This window comes from Paroedura picta, chromosome 3, assembly GCF_049243985.1.
Source record: "Paroedura picta isolate Pp20150507F chromosome 3, Ppicta_v3.0, whole genome shotgun sequence".
NCBI lineage: Eukaryota > Metazoa > Chordata > Lepidosauria > Squamata > Gekkonidae > Paroedura > Paroedura picta.
The window spans coordinates 160,971,777-160,986,193 of NC_135371.1; the positions used below are offsets into that span (position 1 = coordinate 160,971,777).

The 14,417-nt window shown below is 47.1% G+C and overlaps 1 long non-coding RNA gene across 1 annotated transcript in view; it reads right to left on the reverse strand.

Moving 5' to 3' along the window:
- Positions 1-3,001: 3,001 nt before the first annotated feature.
- LOC143833360 (uncharacterized) overlaps positions 3,002-14,417 on the reverse strand; it is a 53,731-nt gene continuing 42,315 nt past the window's right edge. Inside the window, exons 2-3 of the long non-coding RNA XR_013229624.1 lie at positions 4,494-4,617; positions 3,002-3,190 (exon numbers count right to left, since the gene is read on the reverse strand). This is a non-coding gene — a long non-coding RNA (uncharacterized LOC143833360). The remainder of the gene's footprint in view (positions 3,191-4,493; positions 4,618-14,417) is intronic.

Genomic DNA, 14,417 nt, shown 5'->3' on the forward strand with positions numbered 1-14,417 from the left:
GGAAATCTAGTAACTCCGGCAGCGTTATCTTTGGAGTTTTGTTTACAGTCCTTCCGGATTCTTTGTACCACAGACAAAGTACCCTGATGGAGGGCCTGTTTCAGCGTGACCTTGACTCTGCCCTGTGGGCCTCCTGCCAGGGCTGGATGCTCACATAGGAGAGCAGCCATAGTTCAGCCATGATAGGTTCTCTCACAAGACAAATGGCCGTCTTCCTTCTAGCCTTCAGGTGCCTTCATTGACGTATTACAGTATGCAAAAAATATTTCAGTTTTGATTGGTTGATTGGTTGAACGCCAGACAGTTAATCAATTTCTCCCCCCAAAATCTCTTTAATCGGTTGGCTGTCCTTCAATCAAACACTTAAGCCTCAATGAAGCTAAAGTTAGCCACGACTATGTCCCATTGAAGACAACCAGGCTTACAATAGTCATAACTAACATGTCCTATTGATTTCCATCAGATTTCAAGCGGGATCACAAATAAATCACAAATTGTCCACAACACCCGGGCTAGACGTGATGGGACTGGGGAATAAGGAATCAATGGTATGTCTAGTCTCACATCCTTTTCCCCTCAGAATAGAATCAGAGAATCATGGAATCAGCACAAGCATTCCAAGGTTTATTTCCCCTAAACATGCAAGTTTGCTTCCCTCACTGTGGTTAGTATCAGTGGATGCATCTAGGCTGATTCTGCACTTACTTTGTTTTTTTCTGTTGTGGATCCTGCTGAATTCAGATCAATTTGAACTCGGGTCTTCCTCTATCCCCCCCCCATTGAAACGGGGGGGGGGGAGGCCTTGGCCTGTGTCCAGTTTGTTGACCCTTCGAGGAGACTGGTTGGCTGCTACAATGGTCTTCCACTGAGCAGTGGGTCAGACTAGGTGGCCTGGATGGCCCTTCCAACTCTATGATTCTGTGATTCTGATGGAAATCAATAGGACATGTTAGTTATGACTATTGTAAGCCTGGTTGTCTGTCCAATATTGCTTCTCACTGGCCAGTGGAGATCTGATTGGACATGCAGATTTTTTAAAAGTTGCTTCAAAAAGAGCTACCCCACACCACACAGATCTTCAGGGCTTTACTTTTCTACACTGTTGCTTTTTCCAGCACTCCTTAATGCCAGAATCAGAACCAAAATGGAAATGTCAAAACTACCAGAACACAACAAGATAAGGACAGGGGAAACGGCTGTGCTGAGCTCCTTTCATCTGCCTACTCCGTTTTTATGGCCAAAAGGCATCAAACAGACTCCCCCAACCCCACCCTTGAGGCCCAGACAGGAGACCAAGGGCTGGCAATCGCCCCCCAACAACCCTCTCGGGCCATGGAGCAGTGGGAGGAAATGGAAAGTGATATATCATGGATGCAGCGACATCACTCCCATGGCAATGTCTAGGGATGCCATCCTCCAGGCGGTGGCTGGAGATCTCCTGCCGTTACAATTGATCTCCAGGGGACAGAGATCAGTTCATCTGGAGAAAAGGGCCACTTTGGAAGGTGGACTGTAGGGCATTATACCTCGCTGAAGCCCCTCCCTTTCCCAACCCCCCTCCTCACGCTCCACCTCTAAAATCTCCAGTTATTTCTCAATCAGGAGTTGGCAACCCGAGAAATATCACTTCCAGATGGTGCAGCTGAAAAATCTCAAACAATCCCCCCCCACCTCTATATCTTTTACCATAGAGACCAGGGAAATTCCTAGAGTTGCCCTGATGCAGTGATGTCACTTCCAGGTAATCAGTGATCCCCTTCCACATATTTTATCCTTCCTCAAAGTTCTCAGGAACTGGCAGGTCAAGTGTTGGCATAAATACACATAAATTCACACCCACACCCACTAGTCTAGTCTGGGGAGTTTAGTCACAATTTCCACCAGATTGTGGGCTTTGTTTCCCATGTTAGGGCTAGTATTTCATGAAACCACATTGGTCTCAGTGGTTGAGAGAAAATGGCCACAACCTAGCCAAAGTTAAGGCCTTGGAAGTTCCCGTGATTTCAAAACAAGTGGAGACACAATTTTTCCACTGGAATCAATGACATTTAAAGAAGTCTACCTTCAGCTGGATTAGCCCCAAAGGTTTCCTCTGGGAAACAGATTGAAAACAGATCTCTCTTTTTTTTTTCCCCTTCATAATCTCCCTTTCCGCTTCCCAAACCCCAAATGACCAGTGTTGTTTTCCACTCAGGAGCAAAACACATCCACATACGCCCTAAACCAGGGGTAGTCAAACTGTGGCCCTCCAGATGTCCATGGACTACAATTCCCAGGAGCCCTTGCCAGCATTCGCTGGCGAATGCTGGCAAGGGCTCCTGGGAATTGTAGTCCATGGACATCTGGAGGGCCGCAGTTTGACTACCCCTGCCCTAAACATTGTTCACAAACATCATCCAGAGGAGCAATTTTCTTTTTAAGGCACGGCTTCCAGTCAACCCAGTCCACAAGCCTGTGGAACCAAATATCGGGGTTGAAATGAGTTTAGCCATTCACACAAGAAATGCTCGACTGGATTATCAACTAGAAAAATAAGTTTCTTTTTTTAAAAAAAACATGCAGCCCAGCATTTGAGATTAATATTTCATTGCAAACCATACCGGCATTAGCATTTGGGTGTGTTGTGAGCCAGATTTATTTTATTTTTTAAAATGATGCAAGGCCTGCTTGGGAAAGCAAGCCCCAAGACTGCTCTCCTGTTTGCACAGCCGTATCCTGCGTGCAAGCATGTATCAAGGTGCGCACTCTGTACCCGCGCTGGCAATTCCACTCTGGGGACAGTGGTATGATGGATGACTCCTTGCCTGCCCCATCTGTCTGCCGCCTTCATACAGCTGTGAGCCGGGGAGCCTCCTCTCCAACCGAGACAGCCTCTCCAAGAAACAGGGACGGGAGGTCTCGACCGACCGAATGAGGCTCGGGCAAAGGAAAGAAGATGCACACTTTCAAGGACCAGCACTTCACTTTAGGATTATATATTTTATTGTTTATCACATGACAGAATTACACGCAGGAAGCATGTTTTAAGAAACACAACAAAACATGTAGCCAATTAGATACAACAGTTATGCAGACAGATTGGGCAGTCCCCTTAAACATGAAGATCTACGTTTTCCATCCACTCCATCGCAGCTGGGGAGAGTACAAAGAGCTTTGTCACATCTCCTTGGAAAGCTTGATGCTCACATTCCTGTGAGAGATCGAAAATAGTTTGGTTGGCTGCGCGACAATCACATTCGGGACCTGGTGTTTTACCCTTTAGGCGACAGCTCTGCACAAATGCCAAAGCTTATTTGTAGTTTATTAGCCGATTTCCATACTTCCATGTGGCAAATGAAATCCTAATGAGAAGGTGGGTCTGGAAGCCCCATGAAAGTGGGGGGAGAGGCCTTTCTAGCTGGTCAGGTGCCCATGCTTTAGATCACCTCACATGCTCTTGAAGGGTTGCCCAATTTGGATCCCCACCCCTGCCCCGGCAGAGTTGCCGTGTCCACACAACTGGCTGTAAGGATTAGGATTAAGAGCCATTGTGCTGTAGTGGTCAGAACACCAGCCTAACATCTGCGAGACCCAGAAATGAATCCCTGTTCTGCCATGGAACCTTGCTGGGTAACCTTGGGCCAGTCAGATATTCTCTGCCTAACCTACCTCACAGGGTTGTTGTTGTTGTGAGGATAAAATGGAAGAGGGGAGAACGGCACAAGCTGCTTTGGGTGCCCATTGAGAATAAAAGCAGGCCTTAAATATCTAGATAAATAAAGAAGATTGCATGTCGTCAGCTGACACCATGCATTTGAACAGACCAAGTCAATGAAATCGGAACAGAATTGCGGACAAGTGAAGAAAGCTCCATAGAAAAAGCATCCTTTGTTTTCAGAAGATGCCCCTATCAGTTGCAGAGGACTCCCTCTCCAAAGAAGAACCCTTCCCTTTTCTTTCATCCAGGAGGGAAAGCCTCTTCTAAGGTGATGCTTTGGTTTTATAAACACCCCCACCCCCACCCCCACCCTCACCCCAGCAGCTGGAAACAGCATTTAGTCCACCCCAATGGTTCCCCGTGATTAACAGATTCATCGGGTAAACTTTGCAGATAGAAGTCACCATGCTGAAGACACCTTTCAGCTCTTCTTTTTGAAGACCTCCATCTTTCCGGCCAGCCCTCTCCCGTGTATCAGCAGCAGACTCATCTCCCCACACCCCCTTTCCTCTCTACCATCTCCCACCTCCCACGCTCCATTCATCAAGCCGTTTCCTGTCCCCCCTGACAAAGGGAAGTACTTGTTCACGCAACACATCATTAACATTCAGCACCACAAGAGGTGGCGAATGACGAGATTCGCTTTGGGGAGGGGGGCAGGTTTCTGCAGATCCGTACGGGACAGGTCAATCTGCAGCGCTTCACCAAGACACTGAATGGAACCTCCATGGATTGAAGCAGTATAGCTCTGAGTACCGGGGACAGGGGTAGGCCGTTCCCTGCTAACTGAACGCACCTGAGTGGACAGGGATGAAAAACAGGACGTTGAAGTATTCTGAGCATGTACGGCTCTACAATGATGGAACAAAATCCTTGCCTCTTCCTCCTCTTGTGCGGCAATTCCAAGACGAACTGGGCACCTGCAGTTTTTAAAATGACATTCATAGAATCATAGCACCATAGAATCATAGAATAGAATAATAGAATACCAGAGTTGGAAGAGACCTCCTGGGTCATCTAGTCTGTGCACTATGCAAGACATTCACAACCTTATCGCTCATCCACTGTCACCTGCCTCCCCCTTGAGCCTTACAGAATCAGCCTCTCCGTCAGATGGCTCTCCAGGCTCTGTTTAAAAATTCCAAATATGGAGAACCCACCACCTCCCAAGGAAGCCTGACTCTTCCCAGGGGGTACTCCCCCCCCCAAGCCTCACCTTCTTTGTACCAGTCGATTTCCGTTCAACTCACTAGCCCGCCATCTCTTCCCCATCTTTTGATAACAGCTACCATGACAACTTTACTTTTATAGCCTGCCCTTCCCTGTGTGGCCCAGGAGGATAACAACAAGTCTTAAACATTCAAAGAGACATAAATGATCTATATTAGATTATTTAGGTTGGGGGGAAAATTAAGTCACATATCTACAATTAAAATTTAAACCCTGAGTGTGTCCCCGTGCAGGGAGGTTGGCAACCTGCCTGAGACCTGGAGAGTCACTACCATTTGGGATAGAAGTTGAGTTCAATGGGCCAAAGATCCGATGTTGGACTCACCAGACCCTTGGCCTGATTTCACATGGCGATCCTGCCTCTCTAAAGTCCCCCCACCAAAAAAAAAAAAACGGAAAAAGAATATTTTTTAAAAGTTATATGCATACTCATTTTAACAGAGAACTGTGAATTTTTTAAAAAAAAATAGCGGGTGAGAAGCACAAAAAGGTGGTAGACCAAGGGTAGTTAAACTGCGGCCCTCCAGATGTCCATGGACTACAATTCCCATGAGCCCCTGGCAGCAAATGCTTCTCCATATGCAGCCAGCTGAGTGATCTTGGGCTAGTCACAGTCCTGTTAGAGCCGCTGTCACAGAGCAGTTCTCTTAGAGCTTCAGTCCCACCTCCCTCACAGGGTGTCTGTTGTGGGAAGAAGAAAGGAAGGCGATTGTAGGCCACTTTGAGACTCCTTTGGGTAGGGAAAAGTGGGGCATAAAAAAAACAGATCTTCTTTATGACAGAAAAAGACCACTGGGTTGGGTTTCAAGAGAAAGCAAGACAACCTGAGGTCTATCCAGAGAGAGAAAGAGAGAGACAGGACTGAATTATTCTGTTAAATGCCCTCTAGCATACTCCATTTAGGAAGCTATGCTTTATGCCTCCTTCACACAGTTCATTAATTTCTTACAGAAACACTCTATCCCTGGGAAAAGCAAGACGGACTCATAGAATTCCTCCTCTCTGCATTCTTGAGTAGGTCGCCAGGGCCAAAATGGGGTCTGCAGAACAGACATTCCTGTTCCTTTTTATGTTTATCCCATTTTGCTGTTACAATATACAGTAAGATATATATATATTATTTATCTCACCCGATTTTGGGGTCTGCAGAACAAATATAGTGACATTTGGGGTCTGCAGAACAAATATAGAGCCCAGTGGCACCTTTAAGACCAACAATTTTTATTCAAGGTATGAGCTTTCATGTGCACACACACTTCCTCAGGGGTGGGCTCTCCTAACGTCTAATTGAGATGTGAAAAAGTCAAGGGAGGATGCTTTGAGGAAGGCCTGGTATTGGGAGGGTGGGAGAGTTAACTTCCTGCCATACTGTTTTCTTGTTTGGAAAGATTAGGGCTGTGAGGTTCCCCTCGCCCAGCCTTTCTCAACTTTTTTACCATTGAGATACCCCTGAAGCATTCCTCAGGCTCTGAGAAACCCCAGAAGTGGTGTGATCGTGCAGAATATGGTTGGGAAGCAGAGCTGTGGACACGCCCACCCAGGGCCCCCCCCTTCCCACCCATTCCAGGCCCATCATTGGCCATTTTGGGAGGGGGGGTGGTCAACATGATCATATATGGTCATATCACTCAATAAATGTTTACCAAATTAAAAAATATATGTTTTAAAATGAATTGATTCCCACCCATTCAGAAAACCTTCCAGGTTCATCAAGAAACTCGAAGGTTTCATGAAACCCTGGTTGAGAAAGCCTGCTCTAGCCATACAGGGTGGGGTGGGGAGGTTGCCAGCTCCAGGTTGGGAAACTATTAGCAATTTGGGGGAGCATAGGGAGGGCAGGGACCTCAGTGGGGTACGTGCCATAGAACCCCCCTCCCCCTAAGCATTTTCTCCAGGGACATTGATCCCTGTAGTCTGAAGGGGAGCTTTAATACTGGGGGATCCCCAGGTCCCACCTGGAGTCTGGCATCCCTACCTGAGCTGCTTTAAAGAGGGGTGGGGGGAGATCATGCCCCTCAAGCACAACGCTAACCCTTCAGCCAGGCTGCCAGAGGAACCCTCGGCCCAATGTTATCATCACTTCACTTTTTAAAAAAGAATCAGATTCTCTTCCAGTAAAGATGTTTCTGCCCTCCTAAAGCACTGAACGGTACCTCTTTTATAACCTGATAACAACAGGAGGGAATTCCCTGGATCGATCGGCAAGGAAGGCAGATCACCTCCAAGCTCTCTTCTGGCATTACAGAAGAAATCGTGTAGGAATGGTTCCTCAATTGCCCCCAAAGGAAGAAGATATCTGAAAAACCCTGCTTCTGGGAAAGCTTGCTTATTGAGAGGGGGAGGGGGGGGAACACAAGACTGCCCTTCATGCAAAGATCACATCCTCCTAAATCTCTAGCTGCCTCCGGGCAAATGTCCTTTCATAAACTTCAGCTCATAAAATATTTCCTCCTTCCGCGTGCCGCAATGTCACTCTTGCATGGTCACTTCCAAGCCCCCCCCCTCCCCGCTGCGCACGGGCGAATGTATTTTTCAAAATTATTTTCTTTCCAGTATTTATAAACTACTTTTCTGACAAGCCTCCAAAGCAGCAGGAAAGCCGGTAAAATATAGCAGAGGGAGGAAGATTTAAAGCCAGACAATCATGAGAAGCTTAATATACAGCATAAAACATAACCGGCGGATTGGCAGCTCCCAAATATCGGGTGAGATAAATAATATATATATCTTACTGTATATTGTAACAGCAAAATGGGATAAACATAAAAAGGAACAGGAAGCAAACAGCTATTCTCTTAACTGAGTTGTGCCCTGAGGAGAGGAACCGGGAGAGGGACCTCAGCAGGGTAAAATGCCTTGACTTCTGTCCTCCAGAACAGCCGTTCCCTCCGGGGAAACTAATCTCTGCAGTCTGGAGATAGATCAGTCACTCTGGGCATTCTCTGGACCCCACTTGGAATTTGGCAACCCTAGCACTCTCCCAATCTTGCCCCATTGTGAGCTGCTTCACACATTTAGGGTTAGAACCAGCAGCAAATTTCTCCTGGCAGAAGGAGGAGAAATATCCGTTGATATCTACTTCCCCTGTGGCAGACCCATGACTCATCCTTCCTGTAGGGTTGATCTTGGCAGGGGTGGGCTGTTTCTTTGTCATTCCCCCTCCCACAGCATTTTAGGGGATATTTGGGGCTACAGAGGGAAGGCTGAGGCAGAGACGTTATCTGGCAGAAATCCCTTCCCTCTGTGGAGATTCTGTGTGTGTGTGTAGAAGAAAGAAAGAAAGAAAGAAAGAAAGGAAGGAAGGAAGGAAGGAAGGAAGGAAGGAAGGAAGGAAGGAAGGAAGGAAGGAAGGAAGGAAGGAAGGAACTAGATGACCCTGGAGGTCCCTTCCAACTCCATGATTCGAAGGAAGGAAGGAAGGAAGGAAGGAAGGAAGGAAGGAAGGAAGGAAGGAAGGAAGGAAGGAAGGAAGGAAGGAAGGAAGGAAGGAAGGAAGGAAGGAAGGAAGGAAGGAAAAGTACTGGTACTCATATATAAGGTTGAGCTGATTTCCATCAAAAACCCTTCAATATTTAGGAGACACTCCCCCCTCTCCAAACAAAAGGTGCCAATACTTTCTCACCCTCACCCTCCCCCTGAAAAAAGCCCTGGCTCCAACCCTCTGCTTAATGGTGTACACACAAGGACTTGGGTATTTTAAGCTTCAAATTGTAAAGCAGAAACAAAACATGCATGACTCTGGACATAAAACATATCCACTCTGAAAGTTAGCATTAGCTCCGCATCCCTGTGGCATGAGTCACCAAGCTGCCAAGGTTTCATGTTATACAGGGGCTTGCATATTATGTTGCAAGAACTACCAGTGGCTTGCTTGCATTCTGCTACCAGTACAGATGTTGCCCGTGTATAGCGCTTTCTTGAATTATTCATGGGTTAAAAGGGCTAATGCCTCTGATCAGCATATGCATATGACCAAGCTAGCACTGGTGGTATTCTATTTCACTGTTGCTTGGCTATGGATATATATTAGACCTGAAGAGAGGAAATCATCTAACTAGGCTACAAGGCAACTGCTGCATTTGTCCTTCTTTCTCCTTCCTGGTAGGCGGAGGGGGGGGGGAGCCGAGGGGGCTCCAGCTTCAATGTGGAGACAGGAAAAGAGGCTGGCAGGCAGAGGCACCTGGCAGGCACACGGCACAGGTAGCAGCGACTCCATCCATCACATCTCCAGCTGACAGATGCTGGAAAGGGAGAGATCAGACGCTGCCTCCCAGCCAATCGGAGGGCAGCTCGGAGCTGATAGGCTGTTGGCAAAGTGGTACCCGGTGGGATGCTGCAAAGATGACCTGCAGATGACCTTGTACGGTCTCCAGCTCCCTTCTGCCTACTCAGCTGCATGGCATCCCTCCCAACTGCCTCGGCAGTGGCTCTCGCCTTACATCCACAGTAGAATCCCGTCCTCAATAATTTGCCAGTTTTCTCTGAGTGGACCTTCCCCTCCTTCTGATGGACTGCCAAAGATGCATGCCTCACTGCTACAGGCTGCCCGGGACAATTCCTGGAAACCAAGCAACACACAAATATTAAGGAGTGTGTCGCTAACACAGGAGGGAGAGGACAGATTGCTCTAATCTTTTCAGCATTTGCTTGCCATCGTCTTAACTTACCCAGTTCCTGAGCACTGGCCATCATAATCACGCCCAACAAACTCAGAGAAAATCTGCTGAGCTTATCACATGCATGGACACAACCTGAATTAAACCCTCCATGGGTTTGGGTGCTAATTCATGAATTCTATACATCTAAGTGCAGCACTTCTAGGCACAATCCTTGACTTTGATTCAATCATTGTTGTATCACTGGGATTTTTGTATGGATGTTTTACTGGGTTTTATTGGGGATTTTATTGCATGTGGGTTTTTATTGTGTAACCCACCAGAGGCCACCTTGCCGGGAGTGGCAGGCAACAAATTGTAGTTCCTGACAGTCATAGCGGTTTTCCTAACTCGTTTGGTGCAAGAGCCAGAAAAGAGCCTTTTCTGACAGCACTTGTTATAACTGGATGCAACATTCCAGATATTTGAAGGGATTCAAGTACAACGATATAGGCTAGATATCAGGGGAAACATTTTCACAGTCAGAGTAGTTCAGCAGTGGAATAGGCTGCCTAAGGAGGTGGTGAGCTCCCCCTCACTGGCAGTCTTCAAGCAAAGGTTGGATACACACTTTTCTTGGATGCTTTAGGATGCTTACGGCTGATCCTGTGTTGAGCAGGGGGTTGGACTAGATGGCCTGGATGGCCCCTTCCAACTCTATGATTCTAGGATTCTATGATTCACATACATTATTCCTTAGAGCAGTGGTTCTCAACCTGGGGGTCAGGACCCCTTTGGGGGTCAAACAACCCTTTCACAGGGGGAGCAGCAGGGCAAGCAGCTTGACCGGTGGGGGGGCGCCATCCGCACAACAGCCTTGCGGGGTAGATCGAGATAGAGCATTCGTCAGTCTGGAGCAATGGAAAAGAGCGAGATCGGCATGGTGGGAGAAGAGGCAGAACTGAACAGAGAAACCCCGGGGGAAAAAACCATTTATATACAATCGTGAACAACGGATGTTCACGCCATGGGTCAGTTTTGGTTTAATTTCTGTGAAAGAACACTTGCATAATTTTATGGTTGGGGGTCACCACAACATGAGGAACTGCATTAAAGGGTCGTGGCATTAGGAAAGGTGAGAACCACTGCTTTAGAACAACCCTTCAAATTATTCCCATATTGCAGATGAATAATAGTAGAATGGGGAGACAAAATATTTATTGACTTCATATATATCCCAGCTTTTCCCTAATGGGAACACAAAGGGTCCTTCCCATCTCTGTTTTATCCTCCCAACAACCCTGTGAAGCAGGATTACCAACTGGCCAGGATAAAAATGTCCTGTTCCTTAAACAGAGTTTTTATCTTTAGAAATGGACAGGTGAGGGAAAGCTTTTCATTGACTTGGAGAGATTTGCTGTAGATCAAACCAATAGTAATGGGACTGCCGGGGGGGGGGGAGTTTAAAATTTGGCAACAAAACTGTGAAGATGTGTTAGGCTGAGCCCGTATCACTCACCCAAAATCACCCCACAAGCTTCCAGAGAAGTTATTGGAATCTGTCAGCCAGAGCCTATTCCAGAACTCTAACCACTGCACCATATTGTCTCCCAGCTTTTTGGAAGGAAGGAAGGAAGGAAGGAAGGAAGGAAGGAAGGAAGGAAGGAAGGAAGGAAGGAAGGAAGGAAGGAAGGAAACATTGATAGATGGATAGGAATGGAGGGAGGATACATTGATGGATGGATGGATGGATGGATGGATGGATGGATGGATGGAAGGAAGGAAGGAAGGAAACATTGATAGATGGATAGGAATGGAGGGAGGATATGTTGATGGATGGATGGATGGATGGATGGATGGATGGATGGAAGGAAGGAAGGAAGGAAGGAAGGAAGGAAGGAAGGAAGGAAGGAAGGAAGGGAGGGAGGGAGGGAGGGAGGGAGGGAGGGAGGGAGGGAGGGATTTGAACCAGAACCTGAAAGTTCACCACTCATTCTCTTTTAGCTATAAAATTGCACCAAACTGATTATCATGGGCAGAAAACATACAAATAAATGCAGGAAAAAAATCCAGTCTCCCCAGCTCTTCTTCTAATTGGACGTAAAATTCCAGTTCTGATCAGCTGTCAGAGATTTTCCAAGGCAATAGCGCCTCGCCCCAGAAGTGGCAGCCGAAATGGATATAGAAACATCTGTCAGAAAAAGATATAATTTACGAGGAGGCAACTTGTTCCCTATTTAGCTTCCTCTTCCCCAAAGGGCATCACATTTGCAAAGTGCTCAACACCTGTGAAAGGATCATTCAGCATTTGTTAACAAGAAAAATATCTGACAATAATCTTTTGAGCATTCTTGGATGAGTAGCTCGATTTTTATAGGCAGCGTTATTTTGTCTGCACGGTTACATTTACCTTTATTTATATTTTTTATTTGCCTATATTTATGGCGAACGAGATTTTTATTAACTCCCCTCCATTCAGATATTGAAATAAAAGCCATGGAAATAGGGGGAGGGGGGGATAAATCGCAAGGTTTCTCTTCCTCCTCTTCCCTCCAGATGGAAATTCATCAATATGTATCACGGTGGTGATAGGCAAGGCTGCATAGACTCTGTAGTGGTTTGTTTTTTTAAAGCGCAATTTATATGCCAAGAAAAACTGCTGTGACCTGAATAAAAAATGCAAAACACAATACAGAAGCTGCCTTCCCAAATCAGACCAGGGGTCCACTATTCCAACGTCATGTTTCTAATAGTGGCCAGCCAGATATCTCTGGAAAGCAAGCAAGTGTCACCATACAAAGTAAATTTGGACTGGTGGGTCACTATACAAAGTAAATTTGGACTGGTGGGTCACCATGCCAAAAATGTTGGGAATCAGTGTAAGGGGGACTGCCAGTGAGGACCTGAGTAGTCACTTCAAGAAAACCTGAAAGTGATGTCTTGCCTGTAGGCCTTAGTGACCTCCCCAAGGGCTACATGGCCTTTCTCAGAAATTTGGATGGCTTCTGACATCACTAGACATCACTGGAGCCCTACAGGCCTAATTTCTTTCTCCACAATAGAAATGGTGATTGATTGATTGATTGATTGATTGATTGATTGATTGATTGATTGATTGATTGATTGATTGATTGATTGATTGGCTGGCTGGCTGGCTGGCTGGCTGGCTCCCGCATCTCACTTCCACACCCACTGCTCCAAACGGATTTGTTGCCACTTCTGGGGTTCCTCGAATCCTGAAACATATTTCAGGGGTCCTCCACAGTCAAAAGGCCACTCTAGGCATTGTGTTAACACCAGAGAGTTTCTGGCTTCTCTGACAACAAGGTGTCATCAGGTTGCCCGGTCTAGGTTGGGAAATGCTTGGAGATGCTGGGGGTGGAGCCAGGGGAGGGTGGGGCTTGGAGAGGGGAGGGGCTTCAGCAGGATAGAATGCCATAGAATCCATTCTCCAATGCAGCCATTTTTCTCCAGGGAAATTTTCCCTCTGGATATCAGTTGGAAAAGCGGAAGTTGTCCAGGTTCCCCCTGGAAGTTGGTGACCCTAGACTGACCACTTCTGGGTTTTTCCTGGGAGTCAGGTCATGCTGGAGCCCAATGACCATCCTCCCTCCCTGTTTTTCTCTTGCCAGCTTCAGGTGCTAGGAAACAGGAGCTGGGGCATGGAAACCCCTATCCCAAGGGGAGGGGGGGCGGACAAGCCTGAGTGAGCCAGAATGAGAGAGAGCTGCTCCATATTCAGAAGGCTCCCCCCTTCGATTCCCTGTTTCCATTTTTCTGTTGTAAGCTGCTTTGTATTCCCAGGGAGGAAAACAGCATATAAATAAATAAATACTCCTCAGTAAAACCATAAGCAAGATCTAAGTCCAATGTTCACGTGCAATACATCTACCGCAACACCACACCCACCCCTCCACATCCGCCCATGCACCAGAAGCATGACAGCTTCCCATGTGAATCTTCTCCCTATTCTGGATTTAAGAATGAGGTTTTTATACCCTGCTTTTCACTACCCAAAGAGTCTCAAAGTGGCTTACAATCGCTTTCCCTTCCTCTCCCTTCACCTTGGGAGGTAGGTGGGGCCGAGAGAGCTCTGTCAGGATTGCTCTGGGAGAACAGCTCTCACAGGACTGTGACTAGCCCAAGGTCACCCAGACAGCTGCATGTGGAGGAGCGGGGAATCAAACCCAGCTCTCCAGATTAGAGGCCGCCGCTCATAACCCCCACACCACGCTGGATGGGAAGCATACCTCAAGACAAAGGCAGCTCTGCCAGTCTGATGCCATCTCATTCATTCCCGATGTCAGATATAGTCAAGGAAACAATGGTTAGGAGCGATTGCTCATTATGGGAGGAATTACCTTTATCTTTTGCGAATTATGCTAAGTAGGTCTGGAGTAAATCAAAATATGCCCATATGCTGGGATGTGCCAAGGTGTAACAGATTTCCAGTGTGGTCTCTGGTGCTAAAGCAGTCGGAGGCATATGCATTTCCCTGAAGGGTCTGATCAACAGTAGCGATAACAGAAGAAAGGCATTCCCCCTCCCCTTTCCTCCTCCTCCTCCTCTTTGAACTTCAGGCCCAATCTGAATTGCCACAGCCCGAGTGCCAAACTCGGGAGATGGAGAGAGAGAGCCCCACCCTCCCATGCACTTTCCCTCCCGGGCACATACATCACCTGTATTGGCATGTTTGACAAACACACCCACCTCTGCTTGCTGCCCTTTAAACCGTGCCGGGCCGGGCTGCCTGATGAGTTGAGAACAGCACCCTCTGAATGCCACCGTTAGACATTAGACTGACAACACAATCACTCAGGGGGGTGGGCTCCTTGCAGGGCTTCAGAGAGTCTGGCTGGATTACAAGAAAAATCCTGCAGGCAAGAGGAGACCAT